General features: G+C 33.9%; 1 non-coding gene across 1 annotated transcript; it reads right to left on the reverse strand.

Annotated features, from left to right (window-relative positions):
* Positions 1-7,415: 7,415 nt before the first annotated feature.
* LOC122124852 lies at positions 7,416-7,519 on the reverse strand. Its single transcript, XR_006150673.1, has one exon. It is a non-coding gene; the product is annotated as a U6 spliceosomal RNA (small nuclear RNA).
* Between the last annotated feature and the right edge of the window lie 5,495 nt (positions 7,520-13,014).

The following is a 13,014-nucleotide window of genomic DNA, read 5'->3' on the forward strand; positions in this document are numbered from 1 at the left end:
AAGTACATAGAAGGTTCTCACTAAATTATATGTACAATTATGAAAAATGTATTGAAAGAATATGGGCACAGTGTGGTTTTAGCTTATTGAGACCTGTATGGGGTAGTGTGTTTTTGAGGATTTGCAATACTTTTTGTTGGAGATGAAGGGAAGGATGTGCTTATTCTGGAAAACAGGTTAGAGGATTGCTCCCAGAAAGATAGTGATGAATTCCTCCAAAAGGTTACAGTAAAAACACTTCCACAACCATATTCACTACTGCACTATTCACCATAGCCAAGTTATGGGAACAGCCCAGATGCCCTTTGGCAGAGGGATGGTTGGAGAAAGTGTGTCATATATACACAATTGGATTGCACCTATCAATTATGAAGATTGTTACATTATTTGCAAAGAAATAGATAGATCTAAAAATATGTAAAGTAAACTAAGTCAGAACCAGATACACAAAGGACCCATGTTCTGTCTCATATTTGGAAGCTAGAACTTTATACAAGTTTACAAAACAATATTAACCAAAGCATGCTATTTGCAGAGGAGTATTTAAAAGGTGTAGTTTTTTATAAAATTGAACTTTTAATCCAACAAAATCAATACCAGGAAATTATCACTTGGAAGATATGAGGGGAAATCAAAGGGAAGGAATAAAGAGAGTTATGCAGAAAGAGAGTGAAGACAGTATATTCAATGCAGATAGTATGAAATTAGTAAAAATGAAGGTGGGGTGAGGTTTGGAAGGGTAGGGAAAAGTTATATAAAGATCCATTATACTTAAAAAATGATTTATTGGATGGAAATTCCTTGTACAACTAGTTAAGATAATAAAAATATACTTAAAAACAATGGAGACATCTTAAACTGCGTTCTCTTAAACCATGAGTCAATATAATAGTTTCCTCCTGAGAAATTTTCTTTGCAGGGCTGGGAAGGTATCTCAGTGTTGGAGCGCTTGCCTTGCATGTATGAGGCCCTGGGTTAGATTCCTCAGCCCCACATAAGCAGAAAAAAAAGCCAGAAGTCCTGCTGTGGCTCAAGTGGTAGAGCGCTAGCCTTGAGCTGAAGAGCTGAGAGACAGCATCCAGGCCCAGAGTTCAGGCCCACGACCAAAAAGAAAAAAAAGAAATTTTCTTTGCAGGTATTTTCCTAATAGTGACAGAAAAGTGATCAATGCAATGAATATCAATACATTACATTGCACATCATTAAGAGACAGTATATAGAATCACGGCAAAAATGTTAGAATTCATCAAATGATAAAATAACAGGTAGAATGTGCCAAATGCTAATTGATTGTTTTTCCACGTTCTTTAACCATGGTATCTAATTTAATCCTCACAATAATTCCATAAAGTGGAACTATTTACATTATTAATTCTCAGATGATGATACTGAAGTCTTCAGAGTTGGAATTACTAGTACAACATTGCACACATGGTAAGTGTTATCCTGAGATACATCTCCCACTGTATCAATTAACCTCATTCTATTTTATGACTAAAATACCAGCACTTAGTCTACAATTTCTAGGAGAAATTCTCAGAATTATTGTGTACACTCATAATATTTCACTTTATATTTGTTAGAAAATAGGTAACGCGGGCTGGGAAGGTGGATCAGTGGTAGAGCGCTTGCCTTGCATGCCTGAGGCCCTGGGTTCGATTCCCCAGCACCACATAAGCAAAAAGAAAAAAGCCGGAAGTGGCGCTGTGGCTCAAGTGGTAGAGCGCTAGCCTTGAGCTGAAGAGCTGAGGGACAGCACCCAGGCCCAGAGTTCATGCCCCATGACCGGACCCCCCCCCCAAAAAAAAGAAAATAGGTAATGGTAATATGAAAACTCAAAATTCATAATCAATGCATATCTCCCTGGTGAAAGGAACTGCTAAAGTATAACATTCTTGATTTCTAGCTCAAAATAGTAGAAATCATATTGTATCCCTTCACTCAACACTGCACTGCCTGGGGACCCTATCACTGTTTAACAAAGTCTTACTGAAAGAATGACCTCCCCAATTCCTGATGGAAACAGACTGCAGGTCAATCATTTCCACATTGTAGCTCACCTAAGTTGTTTACCATTAGAAGTGTTTTGATTGCTTTTTATACCCAATATTTTGAGCGAAAGGTACTACTTTAAAATGCCATTAAAGCCAGACTGATAAAAATCAATTTTGACCTCAGAAAAATATTTTACCTTTCATATACCCAAAAATGCCGTCTGACCTATCATTAATGTTAGGAACAAGAGGTTAAAAATCATAGATTCCAAGACCTAAGCATGAATTAAAGATTCTCCAACTTGTGAATACAATTGGTTTAAAAAGACATAAAGGGCTGGGAAGGGGCTCAGTGACAGAGCGCTTGCCTTGCATGCATGAGGTTTAATTCCTCAGCACTACATAAGCAAAAAGAAAAAAGCTGCAAATGGTGCTGTGGCTTAAGTTGTAGAGCTTTTCCCTTGAGCTGAAGAGCTGAGGGAAAGCGCCCAGGCCCAGAGTTCAGGCCCCACTACCGGACCCACCCCCCCCCCCAAAAAAAAAGACATCAATACTACTACATTTTTTCAAAATTTCTTATGATACAGAAGATTCAGTCATAAACTATTAATACTTGAAAATAACTCATTTTCTTGGGAGTAGGACACAAAACACAAGATTAATCCAAATCATTTTCAAAGACCTTTATTTATACTACAAATTCACTATTATATCTACAAAGATTTTAAAAATAACTGAAGCACAGTGACACAAAGGACATAATTTAACTGCATCAGCTACATTCAAAGGACTATGCTAATAGAAAACAAAGTTATACTAATAATTAGCTTCCCCAATTCACTTACATTCTTTTATTCTATTTCTTTTAGTTTCATAAAAACTGGCTTTCCATAAAATGATGCATAAAAAGCCTATATACCCACTTACTTTTTCAGATTTTAACAATGTTTATTGCAGAAATGTCTTTAGCTCTATAGTCAATGAACTGAAATAATATTAAAATATTCAAAGGGTTTTCAGAAATTGTAAGACTCGCTCTGAGATGTTATTTATATTCGAAAAGATATTCAAAAAGCCTTATTTGTTAAATTTGTGATAATTACTCCAACAAAAGAACTATTAATGAAGAAATCTTTGTATGTACAAAACAACTTCAAATGCATCCACAGTCTGGAGATGACACATGCTTTTTTTTTTGTCGGTCGTGGGGCTTGAACTGTAGGCGTGGGCACTGTCCCTGGGCTCTTCAGCTCAAGGCAAGTGCCCTACCACTTGAGCTACAGCGCCACTTGACACATTCTTTTTGTTTCTTTATTTTTGAAATGTAAATCTAACAAGCATATCCACAATATTGATTTTCAGTCAGTATGATGGGATATTCAAATCTAAAAAATACGGGGTTTATTATATTAGTGTGAATAGATACGATCTTACCAAAAACGTTATTTTCAACAGAAATGCGTAAAGAGTTTATCCACTTTGTGTTTCACAGGAATAACCAGAAAGTAATACCTGTTTGGTCAAGTCACTCAAAATCACTCCATGAGTATATCTTAAAAGTATAACCAATTTAAGAGGTCAAATACATATTTTGTACTGACAGTCATCTTACAGCAATAACTTACTACCTAATTATATGTGTATCTTCTTACCTAACAAATACTAAGAGCTGAAAGTGATCTCTTTTATCTAACTTAATGGTGTAAATGCTTTGATAATGATATTTTTATCATTTGAAAAATAAAATGTACAGAAGGGTGGTTCCACTGAAATGACAGAATGGAACACTGATAAATAAAAACGTAACAACAGCTCTTTTAAGCCTCACCCTGTCCATATTGGCAAGCAACATTGCAACAGCACAAAGCACACATATACACATACACACAGGTGTGCACATGCACACACAAATATACATGCATGCCAAATTCAGGGTTTATTGTACAAAAAAGTTCAAATAAAATGTTAGTGTTTAGGACAAATGATAATTTGCCTTATTACAAAATAATACATAAGCCAGTCACCATGATTGTTACATTTTACCTTCCACTCCACATGTGACCACTTAATTTATTTTTAGTTAATTAATAAATTCATTCATTCATTAGTTTGTTGCTAATACTAGAGCTTGAACTCAGGACCTGTCTCTGTCCCAGAATTGTTATTTTTTTTTTGTTTTAGTTTTCTCAAGGCTAGCATTTTACTGCTTGTACCACAGATCCATTTCTAGCTTTTGCAGGTTACTTTCAAATCAAAATCTAATAGACTTTTTTTCTTGGTCTGATTTCAAACCACAATCATCAGATTTCGTCTTTCTGATTAGCTAAGATTAAAGAAATGAGCCACGAGTGTGGATCCTACTATTTCCTATACTAATCTAATGCACATACTTAGATAGTAATTTAAAACTGAGAGCATAGAAGCAAGATGTACAGTGATGATATTGTCCTGTCAGAAATTCAAGTTAGTAATGTAAATTTCTTCTTAAGGACATGCACAAAAAATACTTAAGAAGAAATCTGATGATGTGTGTGTATATGTGTGTATGTGTGTGTGTGTGTGTGCACGCGCGCTGTTGCAATATGTTCCACATAGAAGCACTGTGCAGGGTGTCCAGCCATTCACAGTTATTGCATGAATATCTACCTTGACTACCAACTCATGGACAACGTCTAAATGTCCACTCTAGGTTTCCCTATGAAGAGGGATATACTCATCCTCATCCCTAGTATTCATATGAATGGCATTTTTGGAAAGTAGTCTCTGCACTTTAGTAAGCTGCAAGGCAAGCACTATACCATGAGCCACCTTCCCAGCCAAAGGATTAAAATTCTTGTCTGTAATTTGGTCAAAGGTATGTCTCTTTACGTAGGCTACTAAAAATGTATTTACTAATTTAATGTAAATAAATGAATTCTATTTCCATCTGTTTAAAAAAATTGTTCTGTAAATTGATCAGAAGCATGGATTTTGTGGCTAGATAGGTCATTGCACATTTGTTTCTTTCTTCCTCTCTCTCTTTCATGTTTCTCATAGATAATATAATTGCTCCATAATTATCCTACTTTGTTTTGCTTTTATATTTTCGGTTGTATCATTTCACTTTCTGCCCTGCCATTTCCCAAATCAGCACCACATAAACAGAAAAATCTGGAAGTGGTGCTGTGGCTCAAGTGGTAGAGCACTTGCCTTGATTTGAAGAGCTCAAGGACAGTGCCCTGGCCCAGAGTTCAGGCCCCACAACTAATTTAAAAAAACATCTAAATCCTTTAAAATTCTAGTAACAGATCTGACTGAAATCAGTGGAATCACACTTTTCCTGTACAATGAAGGAATAAGTCCAGGCTAGGAAAGCAACTAGAGAGGCAGGCTGATTGCATCTGTGATAAACCTTTTTGGAAAATGGTATCGAGTATTACTTACTGGTGATCCACTTGTGCTGGAAGCATGATTCTGAACTATTGCTTGCTGATTCTGAACTATTGCTTTGATCATTATATTCTCCAAGAAGAAAAGTGAAATTAAATTGATAGCAAAGGATTACTAATACATTTTGACTTCTCATTAAGCATCTTCAATCATCAAAATCACCTAAGGACAATAAACAGGCCTACTTTTTTAGATGAAAACAAGTGTCTTAAAAAAAAAAACAAGGAATTTAAGTAGTTATGCAAAGGACTTCTATTTTACTACTGCATTATACATTTTTTTTCTAATTTGAGTACCAATAAATTATGAATCTATTAGAAAGGTCTTATGTTGAATAGTGAGTACTCTTACACTATATCATGGTATTTCCCAAATCATTTACATAGAAGGTATTGTTTCCTATTTTCTCATTCCTAGAATAAGGTGCTCATGAAGATACCACTGGTCCTCATTTTCAGTCTGTACCTTTGAATACGAAGGAAAATCTTTCTCTGCTCTCTATCAATCCCTACTCTCCTGGTAGAATAATTTAGAATAGTAAAAATGGAAAAAGAGAAAATAAATCACGGTGAAAAAACATACCGAAAATTCACCGGATTTTTCCAACAAGTTCAACCAACGTGAACTATACGGGAAATTCATTGACACCTCATTCCCACTGGTACTCAAAGTCTCTGGTTAGGCAATTCTGATGAAGACAAGGAACAATATGAAAAATGAGAAATGGTATCAATTACGAGAAAAAAATGGAGAAGGATCCAAGTAAATTTCTTCTTTGGGATGCCGAAATTAATCGGCTTACTACAGTGCGGAGACTACTTTCCAAAAAGGCCACTCATATAAATACTAGGGATGAGGATGAGTATACCCCTCTTCATCGAGAAGCCTACAGTGGACACTTAGATATTGTCCATGAGTTGGTAGCTCAAGGCAGATATTCATGTAATAACTGTGAATAGCTGGACACCCCTGCACAGTGCTTATATGTGGAATAATACCAGAGTGGTTTCTTTCTTACTTCATCATGATGCAGCTACAAATGCCCAAACTAAAGTCCTCTTGACCACCTTGCATCTTGCTGCTGGGAATAGAAATAGCAAATATATGCTGTATCTACTTCTGTTGAACCATTATATCAAACCAGGTCTGAAGAACAACTTGGAAGAAACTGCATTTGATATTGCCAAAAGGATAAGTATGTATCACTACCTCTTTGAAGTTGTGAAAGGCTTTACAAATTGTTCTCCTAAATCGTAATGGTTTGGTTAAGTTCTTTAAATTTCAAAAATGCCAGTTCATCCTTTGTGTCCCTCCAAAAGTCGTAATGGTTTGGTTAAGTTTCTTAAATTTCAAAACTTTCATCATTCATGTCCTTACAAAATATTTTCACAATGCAAAGCAACAGCAATATCTTACTTTAAAAAATCATGGATTCCATGTTATTCTTCCAAGTGAATTGCCTGACATTGATGTCAAAATGTATTCAAGAGTTGTTTGTATACATCTATAATGTTTTTTGCAGAGTTTGTGATTTTTTAAAATCAGAAATAATTTTAAATTATCTGTGGAAATGAATAGTATAGAAACTTAAGTTATTCCTGGTGCTTATCTGAAAAAAGTATATCTATATTTGTATAATGTCCATAATCCATTTCCTTCTCTCCTAGATATATTTTGAATTCTACATTGTTTTATAATATATAGGTTAATTAATAAATGTGTCCATTCAAATTGCATTCCTTATAGAAAAAGTTTAAGATTCCTTTTTTTCCCTAGGTCCTTATAGTATTTTATTTCTTTGGGATAAGATGACAATGTTATCTAATTTCAAGTTGTTTAAAGGTTATGCTATGTAAAGGCCTTTCTAAGGTGAAGATTTAAACACTGATGTCAACCTAACCTTTAATTCTATGAATTATATATGCTGTTACACTTGTATTTTTGTAATCAACCTTTTAATAACTGTTTTTCATTTCTTGCATCTGAAAAATGAAAAATATGGAATACTTCACCAATTTTTATATCATCCTTGTGCAAGTGCCATGCTAATCTTGGTATTGTTGTCATTTGCGTAGAACTGCTGCTGAAGCCTGTAGTATCCTCTAAATTTAAGTAGTTAATGATGCAATCTTTATACAGGCATATATCCTTGGTTGCCTATTTGTAACAATGAATCCTTATTGTTCCTAAAAATGGTATTGATCTTATTTCTCTAAATTTCTGTTTATAGTGGAAAAAAAACTTATATTGTATGGTGGATTGCTCACATTTGCAATTTTTCTGTCAATGACTATTTTGTCTTTTTCATTTTAAATTTGATCATATTTTGAAGCCTTTATAGCTAAGTCCAAAGGTGATGGCTTTTCAAGTACTTACTTATCAACTGAGTTAGCTTTGTGGAGCTAATGGATTCAAAGTAGGCCTTCTTAAAAGCTACTTCGAAACTTCTGCAGCTTAAAATTTCCAAAATGAGGTCTCAATGGCACTAATGTCTTCCTGACCCTTTACCCTTCTTCCATGTAGGAAGAGACCAACCAGAATATCTTACCGTTACAGCATAGATTGTCTTACTGGAACAAAACTAATCTTAGTTACAAGGGATCATAGAGAGATGAATAGTTGAGAATGAATTATTCAGAATAGAAGGTATTTTCTAAAAATAGGCATGAGGATGAGTATACCCCTCTTCCTGGGGAAGCCTACAGTGGACACTTAGACCTTGTCCATGAGTTGGTAGCTAAAGGCAGATATTCAAAGTATTTTATTAAAATACCTTTGTTTATTATACCAAACATTTCAAAAGTAGCTAAAGCCAAGAAGGTGAAAATATTGTTCATATGCATGATTACCTAATGTCCTAGCCTGTCTACATTCCAACCAGGCAGGAACTTACACTACTGACTTTCTATCAACAAATATTTTCATAGCTCCTGGACAAGTCCTCGATATTAGGCCTTAAATTGGTAATGTTTTAATCACAGTGTTTCCTCTTGCCTCTAGGCTGTAAATCTCGAAATGGTAAAGCTTTAGATCTAACTCTACCAAAAACTGAGGTAGAGATAATGGAACAATACTTTAAAACGGAGTTGCCTTTGATACCCTAACCACAACAAAACAATGGAAAATAATTTCTTATATTATATATACTTATATATTTTTATTTATATGTGTTGATCTTAAATTTCACACAGTGAAACTTACTAGAATTAGATGATAATTTGACAACTAAATTGATATTTATTCCCATAAATAGATTGGAATATAAATAATTATTTTTAGAATATAAAAAGTATCAATGCAATGTCTTCGGTATAAATTTGTGATACCTTCTAAGTGTTCTTGATCTTCTGAATTTACATGGTAAAAAAACAGTATTGTTTTCCTCTAATCTATAATGTATTTTACTCTGCTGCTCTGTTTATTGTTTTAAGTCGCTGGTCCCAAACTGTTTTTCTCCATATTTCTGAAGCGTTCTTACTGATTTTACCAAAATTTTGCTGATATGATGTCTAAAAGCTATTATTCTTCTGCAGGACCCACGGGTCCTAGGATACCAGTTCCCAGTTATCTGCATCATCAGATAACAAAAGCAAGACTTTTCACCTAGGCCCATGCAACATGCCAACAGTAAGTAATTGAAGACATGTCTCAATTTCTCATTTCCTATAATATTTCAGGTCCTTAATTCCTTGCAGGATTTAGATGTAAGCTATTGTGAAATGCAAGTCAACTTAAAATGAAAGATGAGATCATAAAATATGAGAGAAAGTACTGTAATTCAAACTTTCAATTTACAGATGACAAGCCCATTTGAGTGAACAAAATCACAAATGTCACAAGAATATTTTTAATACCTTCTCCTAATGATTAATGAAAGATTTCAGCCCAGCATAAGTAGGCCAAAAATACTTCCTGGAACGGTAGATCCATACATGGTCTACCAAGGCTAGGAAATCTTGACTTAGAAGTCAAATATAATTTAGAAAAACTTTAATTGAGAAGATTCTTAGAGCTTCAAAAAACTGTTACTTCAGTAAATGTTGTCATTCTCAAACCAATGATAACCTACATTTAATCTTCTGAAAGTATATTCCTTTTCAAATAAACTTTTTAAAATCACATTCGCCAGAATAACACTTGGCAAATAGATGATAGTGACATTACAAGTTTTTCAATGTAGGGGCAAGTTACAATAGAATTGATTTATTTACCCAGCACTAATCCCAAACAAGTTCAACCATTCATTAAATTGTAGAAATATTACCCCCCACACCATTGGCATTGTTCGAGTAGATGCCTTGCCGAAATGTGTTAAACAGATCAGCATCCTATATTTCAAACCCAAATATTAGCTAATAAAGTAAATTTCATCACATAAGAAGGTACATTTTAAAAAGTCACTAATAGTTGCCATATCATGCGTTGTTTTATGTGTTCCCTGTTTAACATAGTTAGAAATGTGACTTCAAGTCAAGTCTTGAATATGGGTACTCATCAGAGATGTGACAAACATAAAATCTGTCTTCTATTTCTATCATATACCTCTATAGTAGTAAATCTTAGTTTTCTTCTTTTTCCAAATAAATAAAATAATCACACCATTTTACAAAGCCATTTATAAAAACTAGTACAATAAATTCTAAGCCATTTTTAAACTTTTTTGTTGACTAAAGATTAATGTTCCAAATGGATTAGAATAAAATCATGTCTAGGTGCTTCACATCTCCAGTCTTGCAAATGAATTATGGAAATATAAGCTGACATCACTTCATGTATATGCGGGATTGAAACTGCAGGAGATGTATATAAACCTTTCAAAATATTAACAGACAGTTTAACAGAATGATTATCAGGAAATTGAAACCTGAGAGGAATAATAGTAAAGACATAGAATGAATGAAAAATGGAACAAGGGCAAGTATATCTAGAACACTCAATATACACATGTAATAAATGAAGTGGTAAATCTGAAATAAATCTTGGAAAAGGGGGTTGGTAGAGAATGATAGAAGGAGTGACTCTGATCCTGGAGCATTTGACAATTAGATGGACATATTCAATTGTAATATACTTGCACAACCTTTTGAAATTCAGTTAAAAACACAACAACAAACAAAAAAACACAAAAATCGCAACCAAACAACAATCTCAAGAGAGTACGAATATGACCTATCAAAATTTTAAGCAGTTAATGAAGGGCAGTCTTGGGAAAAGCAAACAAAGCTGTTCAAAGAGGGCAGTTTGGGGTAGGGGAGAATTTAGAACAGATTAAGTACATTGTCAAAGGTTATAAAGCACCTACATCTACTGCGAATCTTTTCATCTGCGAGTGCTCTTTGTCTGAACTGGACACTCCAGTCATGAGGCACACTTGATAGCTTGTGAAGATAGAATGGAAGAAACAAGATCAAAAACGCATTATTCTACTGGAGAGAAAACATTTCTCTGTGTTTCCTCTCATCTGTCTTCACTACTCTTTTTTCATACCTTTAATAAAATCAAGTGATTTTGAATTATATCTTTCCTTCTTTGTTCTGGCAAAGTAATTGTTCAAAATATTTCACTAAATTTTATTTCCCATTATTTTCTATCATACTGTTTACTTGTCCAAGTGAGTCCATTAAACTTCCCCTTTGCATTTGGTTGCCACGAAAACTCAACATCTATGTTAATGAGGATAAACTGTAATGCAAAACTTTGTCTCCAAAAAACCAGTTCAAGAACCTGTAATCACAAATATTTAGCTATAATTTTTTTCTTTTTTCTTTTACCTTGAAAATCTTCTCGTGTCTAAAGTGCCCTCAAAAATAAATACTCTACCTTGAGAGCATTGGCACCCACCCCTGGGTATCTAGACAGGGAACAGACCTTAGAAAGGAAACCTCCAGTTTCAAAAGTGAATCATTTGGGTTTGAGGAACATCAGCGAACTCTTCATTTGTTTGTTTAGCTTTACTTGATAATGTAACCCAGTTCTTGAACGGCAGTAGATTAGAATAAATTTAGGGCATTAAATATTAAAAAAACAAAAATAAATAAATACTCCACCACTTTTTGCTTCAATCACTTCTAACCTCAAAGATATATTTTGCTAACAAGATGCTTAGAAGAAACCAAAGAATACTCCACTTTTATCTTCACTCTTAAGACTCTCCTTAGATACCATATCAAGAACAGTGAAGTTATTCTTTGCAGAATTATTTCAATAGATTATTTTTCTCATGGTCTTGCATTTGCTCAACAAAATGTATGGAGAAGAATAGAGTTAAATCACCCATTCCTTGGATTACAGTGTCTGTTACAAAGGCAATACTTCTATGTCTTACTTCTCTGTTCTCCTCTTTGCTCTTGACTGATTTCCAATTAATCACAGCTTCTTAACTTCAGGTCTAGTAAAGCTGAATTACTATAAGACCTCCCGCACTGCTATATCTTCATGGTTTCTCTTTCAAAACTCTTTTATTTGGATGTGGAATTTATTTTCATGTCTTCAATGTGTTCTGCAATACACTGAGCCAAATAGACTCTGTAAAATCACTTTAGGTAGCAAAAACATTAAGACAATCTACATCAAAAAGTTTTGGCCTCCCTCCACTGCAGAAACCAATACACTTAGCTAAGGCTTCTAAGAACGTGTTTTCTTACCTTTTCAATATTCTCAATTCTTTTCTGATCCCAAAAGTTTTTGGCTTATGTAATAAAAGAAGTCTTCATTATCTCATGTTAATAAGGATATTATATTTTTGAGCTACTTAGAAATGCGAAATAATTGGTTTGATGTATCCAATCAGATTTTTTTCTGTGTTTCACTGCTTCACGAGGAAAGAAATTGTGGAAAGTATTACAAACAGAAAAGTGTAAACCCAATACCCTCTTTCATTGTGGAGGACACTCTCTCCCTAAATAATTTGAACCAAATTACCTTATTCAGAAAATTACTGTTTGGTAATTAAAGTCAATTCACAAATTTTAATTTCTTATTTTTTTTTTACAAAATTTGTGTTTAAATTCCACTACAACCTTGTTTTCACACAGTAAGAGTATTTTTCCTGGTTAAGGACAATTCTCAAGGGAATCTACATGATTTACAGCAAGGTTTGTGAGGTTTGTTTATTTAGTGTGAAAATGAGCCATCTTACCCACATTGCTCCATCTCAGCTAAGTCTCTATGGATTTCTTTACATGAAAGCCTATTTTCCCAGGTAATTTTAAATTTTCTTAATAGGTTAAGTTGTGAAAAGGGTTGAACAATTAAAATTTACCTGTCATAAACTTTAAATTTTTTTGAAATTCCTTTATCAGAATCACGAATTCACCAATCCTAATTCCACCTTTACCATAAAAACAGTTAATATATTTTTTCCTGATATACTGTCCATGAAACTATTATTTTCCAGTGGCTTTGTTATGCATGTATATGATCATATGAGCGGATGCTGAGCAAAATGAACTCCAAGCTATGGAAACAGAGATATTTATTTGCAGTTGTTGTTTGTAATGTACAATGTGATTTCTATTTTCTTTGGGATTTTCCTCTATGGTTTATTCCCTGCTGTATTTGATTTTGGTACCCTGTGTATTGAGCATGCATT

Source organism: Dipodomys spectabilis, unplaced genomic scaffold, assembly GCF_019054845.1.
Source record: "Dipodomys spectabilis isolate Male_0828 unplaced genomic scaffold, ASM1905484v1 ptg000008l, whole genome shotgun sequence".
Taxonomy (NCBI): domain Eukaryota; kingdom Metazoa; phylum Chordata; class Mammalia; order Rodentia; family Heteromyidae; genus Dipodomys; species Dipodomys spectabilis.